The sequence below is a fragment of the Ascaphus truei genome, chromosome 7 (genome assembly GCF_040206685.1).
Source record: "Ascaphus truei isolate aAscTru1 chromosome 7, aAscTru1.hap1, whole genome shotgun sequence".
In the NCBI taxonomy this organism is placed as follows: Eukaryota; Metazoa; Chordata; class Amphibia; order Anura; family Ascaphidae; genus Ascaphus; species Ascaphus truei.
In genome coordinates this window covers 38,466,273-38,480,987 of record NC_134489.1, presented here as the reverse complement: position 1 = coordinate 38,480,987, position 14,715 = coordinate 38,466,273, and the positions used below count along the sequence as shown (strand labels likewise).

Genomic DNA, 14,715 nt, shown 5'->3' with positions numbered 1-14,715 from the left:
GGCCAGCCCTGCGTGGTTGGATGCCACTCAAAGGGTTAATAAAAAAGCAATAATCTGTTGCCTTCCAAGGAACGCTTTTCTTTCATTGACCAGGTGCTCTGCAAGGCATTCATAATTAGCCCCACGTGAGTATAACAATGCTGTGTGCGCGGGGCATACAGACATTCATCCACTGAGCGGCAGAGAGGCACATTTCTCAGGGAGGAAGCAGAACGGCTGCTTTGGTTTCCTGCCCACTTCCTGTTTCTGGTGTTTCTTGCTATCTTCGGGAGGAAGTGCCTCTAAATGGAGCACGGTTACATGAGTTACGCCGGAGACGGACCGATGATGGGAGGGGGCAGCCTTTTTCCTCCTTTTGGTTACAAACAATAACCCAGGTGTGGAAGACAATGCCCGCTGCCTTCCGCTAGGTCCCTAACGCGACCACCTGCGGCTGAAGACTTTGCATGTTGAATTGCTTTTGTTGGTTAATATGCTCTATTTGAGGGGGGCTCAACTCCAGTCCTCAGCCCCCCGCCCCCACCCCACCAACAGGTCAGGTTTTCAGGATATCCCAGCTACAGCACAAGTGGCTCAATCAGAGGCGCAGCCAAAGATGGCCCCGGTGGCATATATCCAACAGTTCTTAAGGAGTTAAGTTGAATAATAGCCAAACCATTACATTTAATATTCAAGGACTCAATTTCCACAGGCTCAGTACCACAAGATTGGCATAAAGCAGAGGTGGTGCCTATATTTAAAAAGGGGGCTAGATCACAACCAGGGAATTACAGACCTGTAAGCCTGACTTCAATAGTGGGGAAGTTACTTTGAGGTTTAGAACAGGATAATATTCAGGAATACCTAATAGAAAACAAAATTATTAGTAATAGTCAGAATGGATTTATGAGGGATAGGTTGTGCCAAACTAACCTTATTCGTTTCTTTGAGGAGGTAAGTAGGAATTTAGACCAGGGTAATCCAGTTGAGGTGGTTTACTTAGATTTTGCAAAGGATTTTGATACAGTTCCACTTTTTTTAGTGTACAAAATGAAGGAAATTGGACTCAGTAAAAAATATTGGCACTTGGATTGAAAACTGGTTAAAGGACAGACAACAGAGATTTGTCATAAATTGAACCTTTTCAGGTTGGGCTAAAGTTGTGAGTGGAGTATCTCAGGGATCGGTACTGGAACCCCTGCTTTTTAACTTGTTTATTAATGACCTTGAGTTTGGCATCGAGAGCAAAGTCTCCATCTTTGCTGATGACACTAAATTCTGTAAGGTAGTAGAATCAAAGCAGGATGTAATTTCTCTCCAGAAGGACTTGGAGAGACTGGAAACGTGGGCAGGTAAATGGCAATTGAGGTTTAATACAGATAAATGTAAGGTTATGCATTTGGGAAGCAAGAATAAACAGGCGAGTTACAAATTAAATGGGGATAAATTGGGGGAATCCTTGATGGAGAAGGATTTAGGAGTGCTTGTAGACACCAGGTTTAGCAATAGGGCCCAAAGTCATGCAGTAACTGCAAAGGCAAACAAGATCTTATCTTGCATTAAACGGGCAATGGATGGAAGGGAAGTAAACATAATTATGCCCCTTTATAAAGCATTAGTAAGACCACACCTTGAATATGGAGTACAGTTTTGGGCACCAATCCTAAGAAAAGACATTATGGAACTAGAGAAAGTGCAGAGAAGAATCACCAAATTAATAAAGGGGATGGGCATTCTAACTTATGAGGAGAGGCTAGCTAAATTAGATTTATTTACATTAGAAATGAGGAGTCTAAGAGGGGATATGATAACTATATACAAATATATTCGGGGACAATACAAGGAGCTTTCAAAAGAACTATTCATCCCACGGGCAGTACTAAGGACTTGGGGCCATCCCTTAATGTTGGAGGAAAGAAGACTTCACCAGCAACAAAGGAAAGGGTTCTTTACAGTAAGGGCAGTTAAAATGTGGAACTCATTACCCACGGAGACTGTGATGGCAGATACAATAGATTTGTTTAAAAAAGGTTGGACATCTTTTTAGAAAGGAAAGATATACAGGGATATACTGTACCACATAAGTAAACACGAGAAGGACGCTGATCCAGGGAGTAATCTGATTGCCAATATTTGGAGTCAGGAAGGGATTTATTTTTCCCTTATGGGATATCATGGATAGTGTGTCACTGGATTTTTTTTGTTTGCCTTCCACTGGATCAATATACTGTAAATACGGATATATTCTAAAGTATCTGTCATCTAAATGTAGCATAGGTTGAACTTGATGGACGCATGTCTTTTTTCAACTTCATCTTTCATGTAACTATGTAACTTATTTCAAGCATTATCAGTGACTACAAGTACTTGAGTCAGTAGCGATGGGGTCAGGCAGAAGGGTGTGGGTTTGTTGTATTTCAAGACAGATTATGGCTTTAACCTCCTTTACATCCTGTGTCACTGACCCTTACCACATACATGTTATGTGTCCTTACCTGGGATCTGCCAATTATGATTGTATTGTATTGTACAGTATGTGTTTATTTATATAGCGCCATTAATGTACATAGCGCTTCACAGCAGTAATACATGTGGTAATCCAATAAATAACAGATAATATAAATAACAGATCATGGGAATAAGTGCTTTAGACATTAAGGAAGAGGAGTCCCTGCCACGAGGAGCTTACAGTCTAATTGGCATCTGATTGATGCCTTATAAAAAACCTTGGTGTTCACCAGATACTGAATCTCTGAAAGGATGGGAGTAAGTTTGAAGTAGTGGTTAAAGTTCTTGAAACAACCCTTTAATATAGTGCTTTACAACCTTCTCTTTTGGACACCCCAGCAAGGATATATATATATATATATGAAGCAGCACACCAGAGTGAATGGCAGAAGGTGTATTAAAAACACAGGACATATATAACAAACTTACATTAAAAGTAGTAAAAATTATCTCCATATAGTCCCAGTGAGAGCAAGAAGTCCAAAGCTGTCATTCTGATGGGACCCAGTACACCAGATCCCTGGACACGCTGCTCGCAGCACTCGGGAGATGTGGAGATCATTTTGACTACTTTTAATGTAAATTTGTGATATATGTTGTGTATATTTAATACACCTTGTGCCATTCACTCTGGTGCTCTGTTTCTTCTTTGCTCTCACTTCTTGAATATCTGTCTGGATCAGCTGGAGGGAGAACGGAGCACCCTCTACAGATACATGCAGCAGCAGGGGAGTGTATGGATTATAAATAAATATTCTTTCAAGCTGAATGCTTTACTTGGACAATCTGCACAATTGGGACTCTTTTTGCTATATATATATATAATTTTTATAATCTCACATTTGATTGTAACGTTTCATATAAGGGACACATACCTGCGCAGGTCTGGGTACACCTCGTTATGACCATTACACCCTTGAGACCAGAGAGCCAGGACGGGGAGTAAAGAGGCACACAACAGCCTATAGTTGTAACGTCTTCATATCATTTATTTTTTGTAAGTGCTTTTACATATGAGCCAAGATACTTACAGCAAATCCCACACTACTACACACAGTGTGCCCTATTGTAGTGTTTTTCTTTTTTGGGGTTAAACCTGCTCCCTCTGGATTGGGGAAGAGACATTTCATATAAAGACAGAAGGGGTACAGAAGGTAAAAATTTGAAATAATACACAAGGTGGGGGGGGGGGGGGTGAGGCACCAGAAACAAAAGGTTACAGTGTTTAAACTATAAACACATTACAATTAAGGTCCTATAGGCTCTAACCATACAGTAGATACAGTACATATTGTCATCCATGACGTTTGGTCAAAGGCCCGGGCCAAATATAGCGTGCACCTAGCAGCAAATCTCCCCACAGATCCGAGTGTTAGTACAAGAGGCTCCGATGAGAGGGATGCTGTGTATGCCCCCAGATCCCCAGTTACAAGGATATGTTTTGTGGACATGGAGAAGAATACTGGCACACAGCAAAAGAGTGGGTCACCAAGAGGTATGCTGAAAAAATATCCTTTATTGATCCATACAACAAATAGAAAACCTCCTACGCGTTTCGTGTACGAAAATACACTTTATCAAGGAGTACTTGATGTGCGCCAGTATTCTTCTCCATTTGCCTCAGTTATCCCACTGGGCTGCACGCGATTTGGAACATGAGTGATGCGGACACCGTATGAACATTATGTTAGTATTTTGGCATTTTCGTTTACTCATGTTACATTGTGAGTCCAGGGTCCATCCCTTTGAAGATAAAATAGGGGCTTCATCAACAGCCCCATCTTCAGGAATTTATTGGCCCCCATTGAGGACTTTACATCTTTATTATCTACAAGTCCCAATCCTTCATGTTCATATTATTGTTTATGTCAATGGATCCAGCGCTGGAGCGCATTAATCACTTATTATCTACATAGTATGTTTTATGGACAACCAGCTAATCGTACGTTTACATATTAAGGGCAAACGTGTGCTTGGAAATCCATTGATTGTTCTTCCAACCTGGTCTGGCTCGGTTGTCCCAAGGAAAGGATTGAGAAACACAGATTTCATATAATAATGATTATTATCCGGGGGCTGCCATGCCCATCACAAATGTGCCATGAAATCTCCAAGATTTGGCTAAGGGGAACGTGTCTGCAGTGCAAAGCGTTGTGGCACTCAGAGTTGCTGTAGCTTTGTAACGTAGTTATCATTATGTTGGAAAGAATGACAGCGGGAGCCGCAGACAACTCCTGAATGGTAAAAAGGTATGGTAGGGCTGGTCTCGGACATTAAGGCCTATGGGCGCTCAACTCCAGTCCTCAAGCCGCCCCCAACAGGTCAGGTTTTCAGGATATCCCAGCTTCAGCACAGGTGGCTCAATCATGAGCCTCTGATTGAGCCATCTGCGGTGAAGCATGGACCAATTGAGCCACCTGTGCTGATGCAGGGATTCCCTGAAAACCTGTAAAGGGGGGGGGGGTGTTCAGGACTACAGTTGAGCCCCCCTGGGCTAGCCAAACCTCTAAGTGTCTTTAACTCTTTCTGTATTCCGGGGTTTGCAGTGAGTCAAGAACATGCGGTCCCGTCTCTCTATTTCTCTCTATTTCTCTCTCTATGGTAAAGCAGAAGTAGTCTCAAGTGACTCGTACACCCCACCCAAAGCAGAAGTTGCGTGCCTTGTGCTTGCACAGACTGGCATTGTCACGAATGCATCATTATACCACACACACGGGCATGGGCCCTGATATGCCAGTATGCAGGTGGTCCCTTGATGCACATTGCTAAATGATTGGGCGTGCAGCCTTTATCTGTGTACTAAACACCGTACAGTTAATGCAAAGAGAATGATGGTGTGTCTCTTAATACCGGTGTATGAAGTAGATTTGAGGCTCATAACAATCAGAGATTTAAAGAGGGGCTATAGGGCAGATTTACTTTGGGGAATATACTGGGATGTAGCAGTGTGTGCAACTGTATTTGGTGACAGTGAGTGCTCATTTGCATATCATTTCCCAGTATCCCTAGCTGCAGTGGATGCAGGGCCGGGTTAAGGGGTGGGCTTTCTGGGTCGCCGATATAAAAGGGGCACCAAGCGCCATCCTCTCCCCCCACCGACCCCCCCCCCCCCCACTGCTTGAGCTCCCCCAGCCTCCGGACACCGCCGCTCCGACGCCTCCCGTACGCACAGGACAGCGAGCTTGGTCGCCAGTAGTTGGTATAATCAAGATGCTGCTCGGCGGCAGCACTGGGTGACATCACAGAATAGCGCTGCCACCTGGCAGCACTTGGTATAATCTCAGCCTAAGAGATAATGGGGAAGGGCAGGGTTGTAGGCGTGTGTGAGACGTGGGAACGTGCTCACAACGTGGGATTTTTATTTGCTGCAACTGTATCCCTTTCTCTTCATGTCACTTAAGGGGGCTGCTAACTTCTGTGCCTATGGGATCAGCGTCCCATGGGAGAAGCACAATGAACAAGCCGCCTTATATCTGAAGCTGATACTACTGTACAAGGGAAAATCCTTGCAGAGCATTCAGGAGCAAAATTGAGCAGATTGAGCATATGTATACTATGTGATAGGGTGCTCAACACCAGTCCTCAAGCCCCCCCCCCCCCTTCCGCCCCCCAACAGGTCAGGTTTTCAGGATATCCCAGTTTCAGCACAGGTGGCTCAATCAGTCCAAGCTTCAGCACAGGTGGCTCAATGAATCCCTGCTCCAGCACAGGTGGCTCAATCAGAGGCTCAGTCTTTGACTGAGCCTCTGATTGAACCACCTGTGCTGAAGCTGACTTGACCTGTTGAGGGGGGGGCAGGGGTTACACTTTGAATGCCATAGGGGTCTGCATACGGTTGCAAGCCCCACTGCCATGTAAGAGGTTCACCTAATGATTCTGCGTGAAATTAAACTCAACATGAATGTTAAAACCATTAAATCACATCTGTTTGGTGATGGATGATAGCTTTGGCCTTACATAGGTATAGAGCCATGGACCTTGACATAGGGATAATGCTTGAGACGGAGCAGGAGAGGGTGGGGGTTTGAATTGACCTGGATAGGCAAGGATGGGAGGGGTATGTAAAGGCAGAGTTGGTAACCACCCCCCCCCACCCCACCCCACACATACACACGCACACAATCACACACGCTCAGGCTTTAGGCTGATAATTGTGTCTTTGGCACTAAGATTTCTGCCCGAGTCACAAAGGAATTTTCCAGAAAGATGTTATGACCAAATCCCGCAAACAGAGAAATAATGATCAAGAGGGGACTCCCATAAAAAACACATTTATTGGATCACACGTGACCAAAAACGGGGTAAAAAATGCACCAACACGTTTCACGCACAATGGGCTTTCTGCTGCTGATTCCTATCACAGCGGGATCTGCCCACCGAAGCACCTCCACAGGTTACTAGGATGGACAATGGGCTCTCTGGAATGTGTGTGAGTTAACCCTTTGTGATACCACCATGAGTAATGTGATTAACTCTTAAATTCCTTATTATGGGAGATGTTTATTGTGCCATTTTATCTATATGTGTAGTTATTAATGTGAGACACAACTAGGCACTATTCTTCCCACAAAGCGTTACCTACAGTATGTGTGTATATATATATTACATTTATTCTTTGGAAGGGGGGTTCTGGATTTCATATTACTTAATCATACTGCTGACAGAGCAAGTTGTTTCTGAGCACCGGATCTGTTTTGACATTTATTCTTATGACCAAATCCTACCTACGTGTACACAAGGTTTGCAGACGGATGTATCCAAATCTGTGCCCGATATTTTGTGCATTGTTGGAGGTCTTTGACTAGGGTTGCCGGGTGGCTTTGCCAAAAATACTGGACATAATGGTGACATGTGCGACACGCTCCTCTACGCTCCATGCTGTTTCCTCTTCTCCTTGGCCCCCTCCCCAAGGCTCCTGACACCTTCTCCTGATTGGCTGCATCACCCAGCAGTAGCCAATCAGGATGGAGAAAGCTGCCCAGCCCCCTAGCAGCAGCCCTGCTCTCTCCCTGCTCGGGGAAATCCCGCGGCCACCCAAGCCGGTCAGGCCACTATGTCCAATACTGATATAGACATGTATGTCCAGTATTACCTCTCATTTTTTACTGGACAGAGTGTCCAAATACAGGACAGTCCTGTTCAATACTGGACACCTAGCAACCCTATCTTCGACTGAGTCACTGATTAAGCCACCTGTGTTGAAGCAGGGATATCCTGAAAACCTGACCTGTTGGTAGCCCCTGAGGACCGGAGTTAGCCACCCCTACCTTAGTGCCATCACCAATGCTGATTCGGGTATAGCAGCATTGCAATTGCGAGAGCTGCATGTTAATTCAGCCCGCAGGTAGAGCGCCCAGATGTGCTCAGGAAGGAATGCACATTCTGTCAAGCTTTGTTTCGTAAGGCTAGCTCTCTCCCCCCCCCCCCCCCCCTCCAGCTGATGGGCGGGACAGGTCTCCAGTTCCCTCAAGGAAGTGTCTGAGAAGTTATCTCAGAAGTCGTGCGTCTGTGTCAGAGGCGTGAGTCCCGGGCAGCCAAGGTGCGAGCAGCCGGCGGGTCACAGGATCTCTGCAGAGCCCAGTAAGTGAATGGGTGAGGGCACTGGGGTGAGGGCACTGGGGTGGCACTTTCGGCAAGGTTCTGTTAGAAAGGCTCACGTTACCTCTTTCTCTCTCTGCCCTGTCCCACATGAGACATGTTAGAGCAGGCAGCTGACTCATTTCATTTATTTCCCCGCACAATGAAGAGAAAAGAAAAAAAGGAAGTGATGAAGAAGAGTCTGCACTTTACGCTGGGACGCCTGGCCTCTTAAAAAGTCATCTTTATCTTTAATTAGTGGGGCCAACTGTATCTGGCACAGGGGTGGCCAACTCCAGTCCTCAAGGGCTTCCAACAGGTCAGGTTTCCAGGATATCCCTGCTTCAGCACAGGTGGCTCAATCAGCGGCTCAGTGTTTGAGCCACCTGTGCTGAAGCAGGGATATCCTGAGAACCTGACCTGTTGGTGGCCCTGGAGGACTGCAGTTGGCCACCCCTGATATAGCTCAAGAGTACAGGAACAATGAGCAGCCACGTGTGCTAGACCTTAAGCCAGGGCTTCAGCACAGGTGGCTCAATCAGTGGCTCAGTCGTCGACCCTGCCTTAAGCCTACGTTACTGTGCACACTATCTCGTCTGCATCTTGCCAGTTACGTACATGCCGCGTTCAACTGCTACCCTCTTGGCTCAAACACCAGTGGGAGAGGGGGGTGGGATGTTGGCCAGGGATGTGGGCAGCCTCCAGCAGTGACAGGGTTAAGAGGGGATCTGGTCCCCTGTCCTGGGACATACACCTCTCAGCGGCGCAGCCAGATCTGCTGTCTCTCTATGCCTCGCAGGCTGGCTTTTCTTGTAGGAACACGCAGACAGGAATTCCAAGATCTCTTGGCATCAGGAGCAGGGCGAGTGCAACAGAAAGGCGAACTGCTCAAGGAAGAGGCACCTTGTGTCACCTTTATAACCCCACCGGTGCTGGGCTCTTTAGTGGGGCAGCAGTGACAGGGTTAATGTAAAGAAACGTAGATCTCCTACCACTGGCCACTGAGCAGACATTACTGGAGTCTCTACGTTAACTCTTCGGCGACCAGAGGGGTCATCAACGCATCGCAAAGCAATCTGGTCCAGGATTTCGCAGAGGGGAGGGGGCAGAAACAGTGACCCAAAAAGTGTCAGTGGCTGTGAGAAGGGGACAGTGACAGAGAAGGACTGTCCAGATGTCAGACAGAAGGACAGAGGGCAGTCACAGTGAGAAGCAGCGTTGGGTACACTGACAGAGGTGAAGGGACCGCTCACAGGAGGATAGGGACACAGAAGGACAGGACACGGTGACAGAGATAAAGGGACGACAAACTGAAATGGGACAGCGCTGCAGACATCCCGTGGTGTTGTAATATTGGTATTTCCGTTAACCCCTCCAGTTCCCCTGAGTATTAGCGGACTATTTATTTCTATGTGTAGTAGATAGTTTAAAGTGCCTTGTATTAAGTTATAAAAACTGGCGTGTTTGCCTTTAAATGACCACGAAGGGAGGAATGTTGAGCATGTGCCTGTAAATGTCCAGGTGCTCCGGTGTCTCACTCTCATTGAGCCAGTAAGTGAGCTGGGAAACGTTTGTTTTTTCATTGCGTAATAATTGGATTAAGCTACATGATAAGGGGAGGTATTTAATTCTCTATCTGGTTCATCATTTCCTCCCATCTTACATCAGCAGGGTCTACTTCTGCTTAAAGCGGGGGTGGGCAACTTCAGCCCTCAAGGGCCACCAACGGGCCAGGTTTTAAGGATATCCCTGCTTCAGCACAGGTGGCTCAGTCTTTCACTGAGCCTCTGATTGAGCCACCTGTGCTGAAGCTAGGACTGATTGAGTCACTCAGTCTTTCACTGAGCCACTGATTGAGCCACCTGCGCTGTAGCAGGGATATCCTTTAAACCTGACCTGTTGGTGGCCCTTGAGGACTGGAGCTGCCCACTGCTGGCTTAAAGCTTAATAAATCAGTTCTGTACAAGGAGAAAAATACTTGTAGCATTAAAACAAAACAACAACTCTGAATGACATTTTTTATCTATTATAATGAAACAAGCATTTTCTGTTCCTATAGCAACCATTCACAAAGTCACATCCCCTTCCTCTTCGGGGACAACCTCTGGCACACACCCCTTTTTGAGCCCTGCCCTCTCTCTAGCAGTGCACCAATTCTATCTAGTGACTGCCTGTTCACATGATCTTCCCCACAGAACTTTGCATCTTTTGTCCTCTTCTGCTGCACTGACAGCCATTTAGTGAACCCCTGAGCCGAATCTTCGCCGATCAATCCCAGGAGAACAGGGGGCTGGGCAGCTTCTTTCATCCTGATTGGCTGCTGCTTGGTAATGCATTTAAAACCAGAGACAGAACATGAAACACAGACAGAGCTCAGTGCACATCCAATGACACCTATACACGGTACAGTGCCTAAATTTTATATATATATATATATATATATATATATATATATATATATATATATATATATATATAATTTAGGCACTGTACCGTGTATAGGTGTCATTGGATGTATATATATATATATATATAGATATCTTTTGAATTAAATGGTCTTTTAGTTTAACTCTTTGGCCAAAGTGTTGTAAGCCCTTGAGCCTCTACACGGCAGACCACATCTCAAGGGTACCGAACACTAATATAAATTCATAATAACCTGTCCATTACCAGGAAGAATGATTTATAATAAATCTGTCAAAATTAGTTGCATAGTTCTAAGTCTGATTGAAGCTCTTATTAACCTGTACATTACCAGGAAAAGCACTCAGTATTAGATTTGTCGCAATCAAACTGTGAGCAAGTTCCCCTGAGAGTGGGAAATGCAATGGAGTGAGCTTTTAACCATTTAAAAGTGGGAGGGGGTGAGCTTCAAACTAGGAAGGAGGAGCCACCCTCCAAATCAGCCAAAAAAAAGTAATGACAATCCTTATTCCCTAGTATCACACACTGGGACAGTTGTCAGTACACACTTTTTTTTAAAGGGAAATGCCTCCAGTTCCGCAGTACAAGTTCCATTCACTCACAGCCCTGCCCAGACGTTGTGTTTATACAAGGAACAGGTAGAGCACGGTCACTGGGAGATCTATCCACACCACTCTGCCCACGCCTTTCCAATGCTCTTTGTGTACACACAGACACACCGTCTCTGGTTTGACAGGATGGGCAAGACAAATTAATGAAAGGGGAACTGGCAGGGCCAATTTGCCAACATTCCCTCTACAAACCGAGATTTGGTGCCAGCCAACTGTGATGGGGTACGCAGGTGATCTGGCCATGTCAAACCATTACCCTCTTCAATGGGGTTGCACTGTCCTCCACCACTGAATAATAGTATTTGGGATATTTGTTTTTGTTGTATATAAAGCAGCAGTCTAAACTGCTATTTTATTTTTTGTTCATTTAATTTTTTCCCCCTTTAATATGTGCATCAATACAATCAGGAAGTAATACATTGAGAGTTACCGCTCGTTTTCCCAAGTATGTCCTGGGCACAGAGTTAAGATAACAAATAATATACATGGTTACAAATACAGTTACATAAGTGAACAGGGTTTACATTATATACAAGACATTGTATGCACAGTTAGAGATAATATATATTATAGGCGTATGTAACAGTTACAGCCAGATTAAAATGTGAGACAGCCTTAGTTTTGAACGAACTTAGACTGGTTGTGGATGTGATAGTCTCCGGGAGACTGTTCCTGTTTTGGGGTGCACGGTAAGAGAAGGAGGAACGGACGGATACTTTGCTGAACCTTGGGACCATGAACAGTCTTTTGGAGTCAGATCTCAGATGATAAGTGCTGCATGTGGTAGGGGTGAGGATAGATGGGTAGCTTGCCCAGAAAGTATTTGAAGACAAGATTAGCTAAGTTGCCGATCGATCCGTTCTCCTGTGATAGATCAGCGAAGATTCGTCTCGGTGGTTCATTAAATGGCTGTCAGTGCAGCAGAAGAGGACCAAAGATGCAAAGTTTTGTGTGGAAGATCATGTGACCAGGCAGTCACTAGATGCAATTGGTGCACTGCTAGAGAGAGGGCAGGGCTCAAAAAGGGGTGTGCCAGAGCCTGTTTCAGAGGAGGAAGGGGATCTGATTTTGTAAATGGTTGCTATAGAAACAAAGGCTGCGTGTTTCATTATAATACATTTAAAATGTCATTCAGAGGTGTTTTTAAAAAACGCTACTGTATTTTCTCATTGTACAGAAATGAATTATTTAAAAAAACACATGTAGGATATTGCTTGGTCTGCAGCTATAAAGACTTTTTACATTAAATTAATACAATATAGGAGAAGAAATTGAAGATCAAAGTTAGGGTTAAAAAAAATATATAAAAGCTGAGTGTATTGTATTTAGCTTATGTCTAAAACGACAATTTCATGAACAAAGATCCCCTGCACTGCAACAAAAAAATCCTTGTATTTCTCATTCTTAAGTGCATTTTCCTGTGATCCCCCCCAGTTGGGAGGGATATGGACCGAGGCAGTGCCAGAGGAAATGGGGCGGTGAGAAGATGCATATAGGACATACACTGCCCTGTAAAAGGATTTATTTAAACACAACACCTGGTATAGTCCTGGGCGGCCTTGCGTGTCTCTCCAAACACGCACACAACCAAAGCCATGTATACAACACCAACATCACTGGCTCGGTTTACTTAGCTTTCTAAACAGAAATTAACCTTCTGGAGATGAGTCAGGCAAGGGCAGAAAGCAGGGAAAAAATCCCCCAAATGTCAACTTACACAAGACATCTATTCCTCCCTTTTCCTAATGGAAGTTATTGCTGCCTTCAGCACCGAGGGGGTTAATGTATACTGGTGAAATAGATGCCAACCCGTTTAGGGGCTCTGCAGGTATCCACCTCATTGCATTAGAAGCCCATTAGCTGCAAATCAACATGATGGATGGTTAATGGAGATCTAACTGGGAATGTTCTATTACTGCAGGTCACAGTCAGCACTGGGTCACTGGCTGCATGTTTAATGCTTGTACAACCAATTTGTGCCTACACAGGGTATGGCGTGTGTATTAGTTAACCCTTGGCGGATGAAGCTGTCTACAACACACTGTTGCTGTTTGTATTACAGCAGGAGTGGCCAACTCCAGTCCTCAAGGGCCAGCAACAGGTCAGCTTTTCAGGATACCCCTGCTTCAGCACAAATGACTCAATGATTATGACCTGTTGGTGGCCCTTGAGGACTGGCGTTGGCCACTCCACTTTATATATCAGGTTTCCAAACCAGCCGTTTGTGAATACGAGTCACAGCCATCAATGTAACTCAGTCTTGCCAACATGCCTCCGTGTCATCACGGCATTATAATTCAGCCCTGGTTCTTCGAACCTCGGCCTTCCGTACACACACAGGAGTGTTGGGAAGCAGAGTGCACTGGGATTAGAGATGGAAACCCAGGACCGGATGAACATCGCACACATGAGGTTGGCTGCACTGAAGGACTTTGCTCTTGCCATCCAGATAGTTCTTATACGGAGCAATAGGAGGAGACAGAAACGGTTAACGTGAATGGAAAATACCCTCAATGTGTCAACTCTTACTGTGCCTCTCTTGTGCATCATATAAACTGCCAGGACTGAGTTGACATAAAACTACCTGGAACAGCTAATCACTGAAGGGATGCATGCCATGTAGACCCAGACAGATCACTAGACCTCATATATTTTGGGGGTTTGTAGGAGGGTGTGTGGTTGGGTTGTCACTGCTGCTGTGTGTGCTATACCAGGGCACTTTGTGTGTAGGGTTATTGGAACTGCGTCTCTCTGTGCTATACCTTTCAGGGCTTAGCAGAGCTGTGCGTGTGCAGAGAAGTTAATTGGGAAGCTGCCCAATTATATCAAATGTAGGAAACGGTTTTCTGACACAGTTTTTCATTGTGTGTCATGAAACTCCTCCCTAACGCCTCATACTGACAGTCTGCAGCTGGCTCACTCAAAGAAGAATTAGCATCGTATTACCTTGATACATGGACGCAAGATGAAGATTGTCTAGAGCAGGAGTGGCCAACTCCAGTCCTCAAAGGGTAACCAACAGGTCAGGTTTTAAGGATATCCCTGCTTTAGCACAGGTGGCTCAATCAGAGGCTCAGTCTTGAGCTTGTGGCAAACTAGAATCTCCCCGTGGTCATCAAATCCCACTATAAGGTAGTTGTCCTGTGTTTGCATGTAGTACATTTGTACGATGAGGAAGAGGGTGCATTGCGAACAGATTCCCTTCTCTGTGGAAAACAAGTGCAATTTTTAGATTCATAACTACAGTATAAAGCTCTTAACAAAATGCCTTGTGCTATCGTATGAGCGCAGGCCAGACGGGGTGCTAGGCCAGACGGGGTGCTAGGCCAGACGGGGTGCTACGCCAAAGCGTAGTTATGGCTGGCAGGACACGGTCCTGGTCCATTTCCATCAAGAGCCGTTGACCATTCTGGCGCAGAAGGGGTTAACGGCACATTCACATTTTGCAGGACAGCGTCGCCTTGTATTTTAACGGTGACCTAAAAAGTAGGGGGTGAAGGCAACGTGAAGCTATGTTTGAGGGCACCTGCCCTCTTTTGACGCGCACTGCTGACACTCCACGTTGCGCTGATGGGGGAGGGAGACCTTTTTGAATTGTATTCGGCTGCTACGGTTA

The 14,715-nt window shown here is 45.4% G+C and overlaps 1 protein-coding gene across 3 annotated transcripts in view; it reads left to right on the top strand.

The window, feature by feature from the left end:
• TNFAIP8L2 (TNF alpha induced protein 8 like 2) overlaps positions 1–14,715 on the top strand; it is a 63,711-nt gene that overhangs the window by 44,596 nt on the left and 4,400 nt on the right. The window contains exon 1 of one of the 3 annotated variants that reach the window (XM_075607762.1): positions 7,933–8,067. The exons of the other annotated variants lie outside the window; for them this stretch is intronic. The gene's annotated coding sequence lies outside the window, so the exon portion shown is untranslated. Of the gene's footprint in view, positions 1–7,932; positions 8,068–14,715 lie in introns of those variants that run through there. 3 annotated transcript variants of the gene reach the window in all.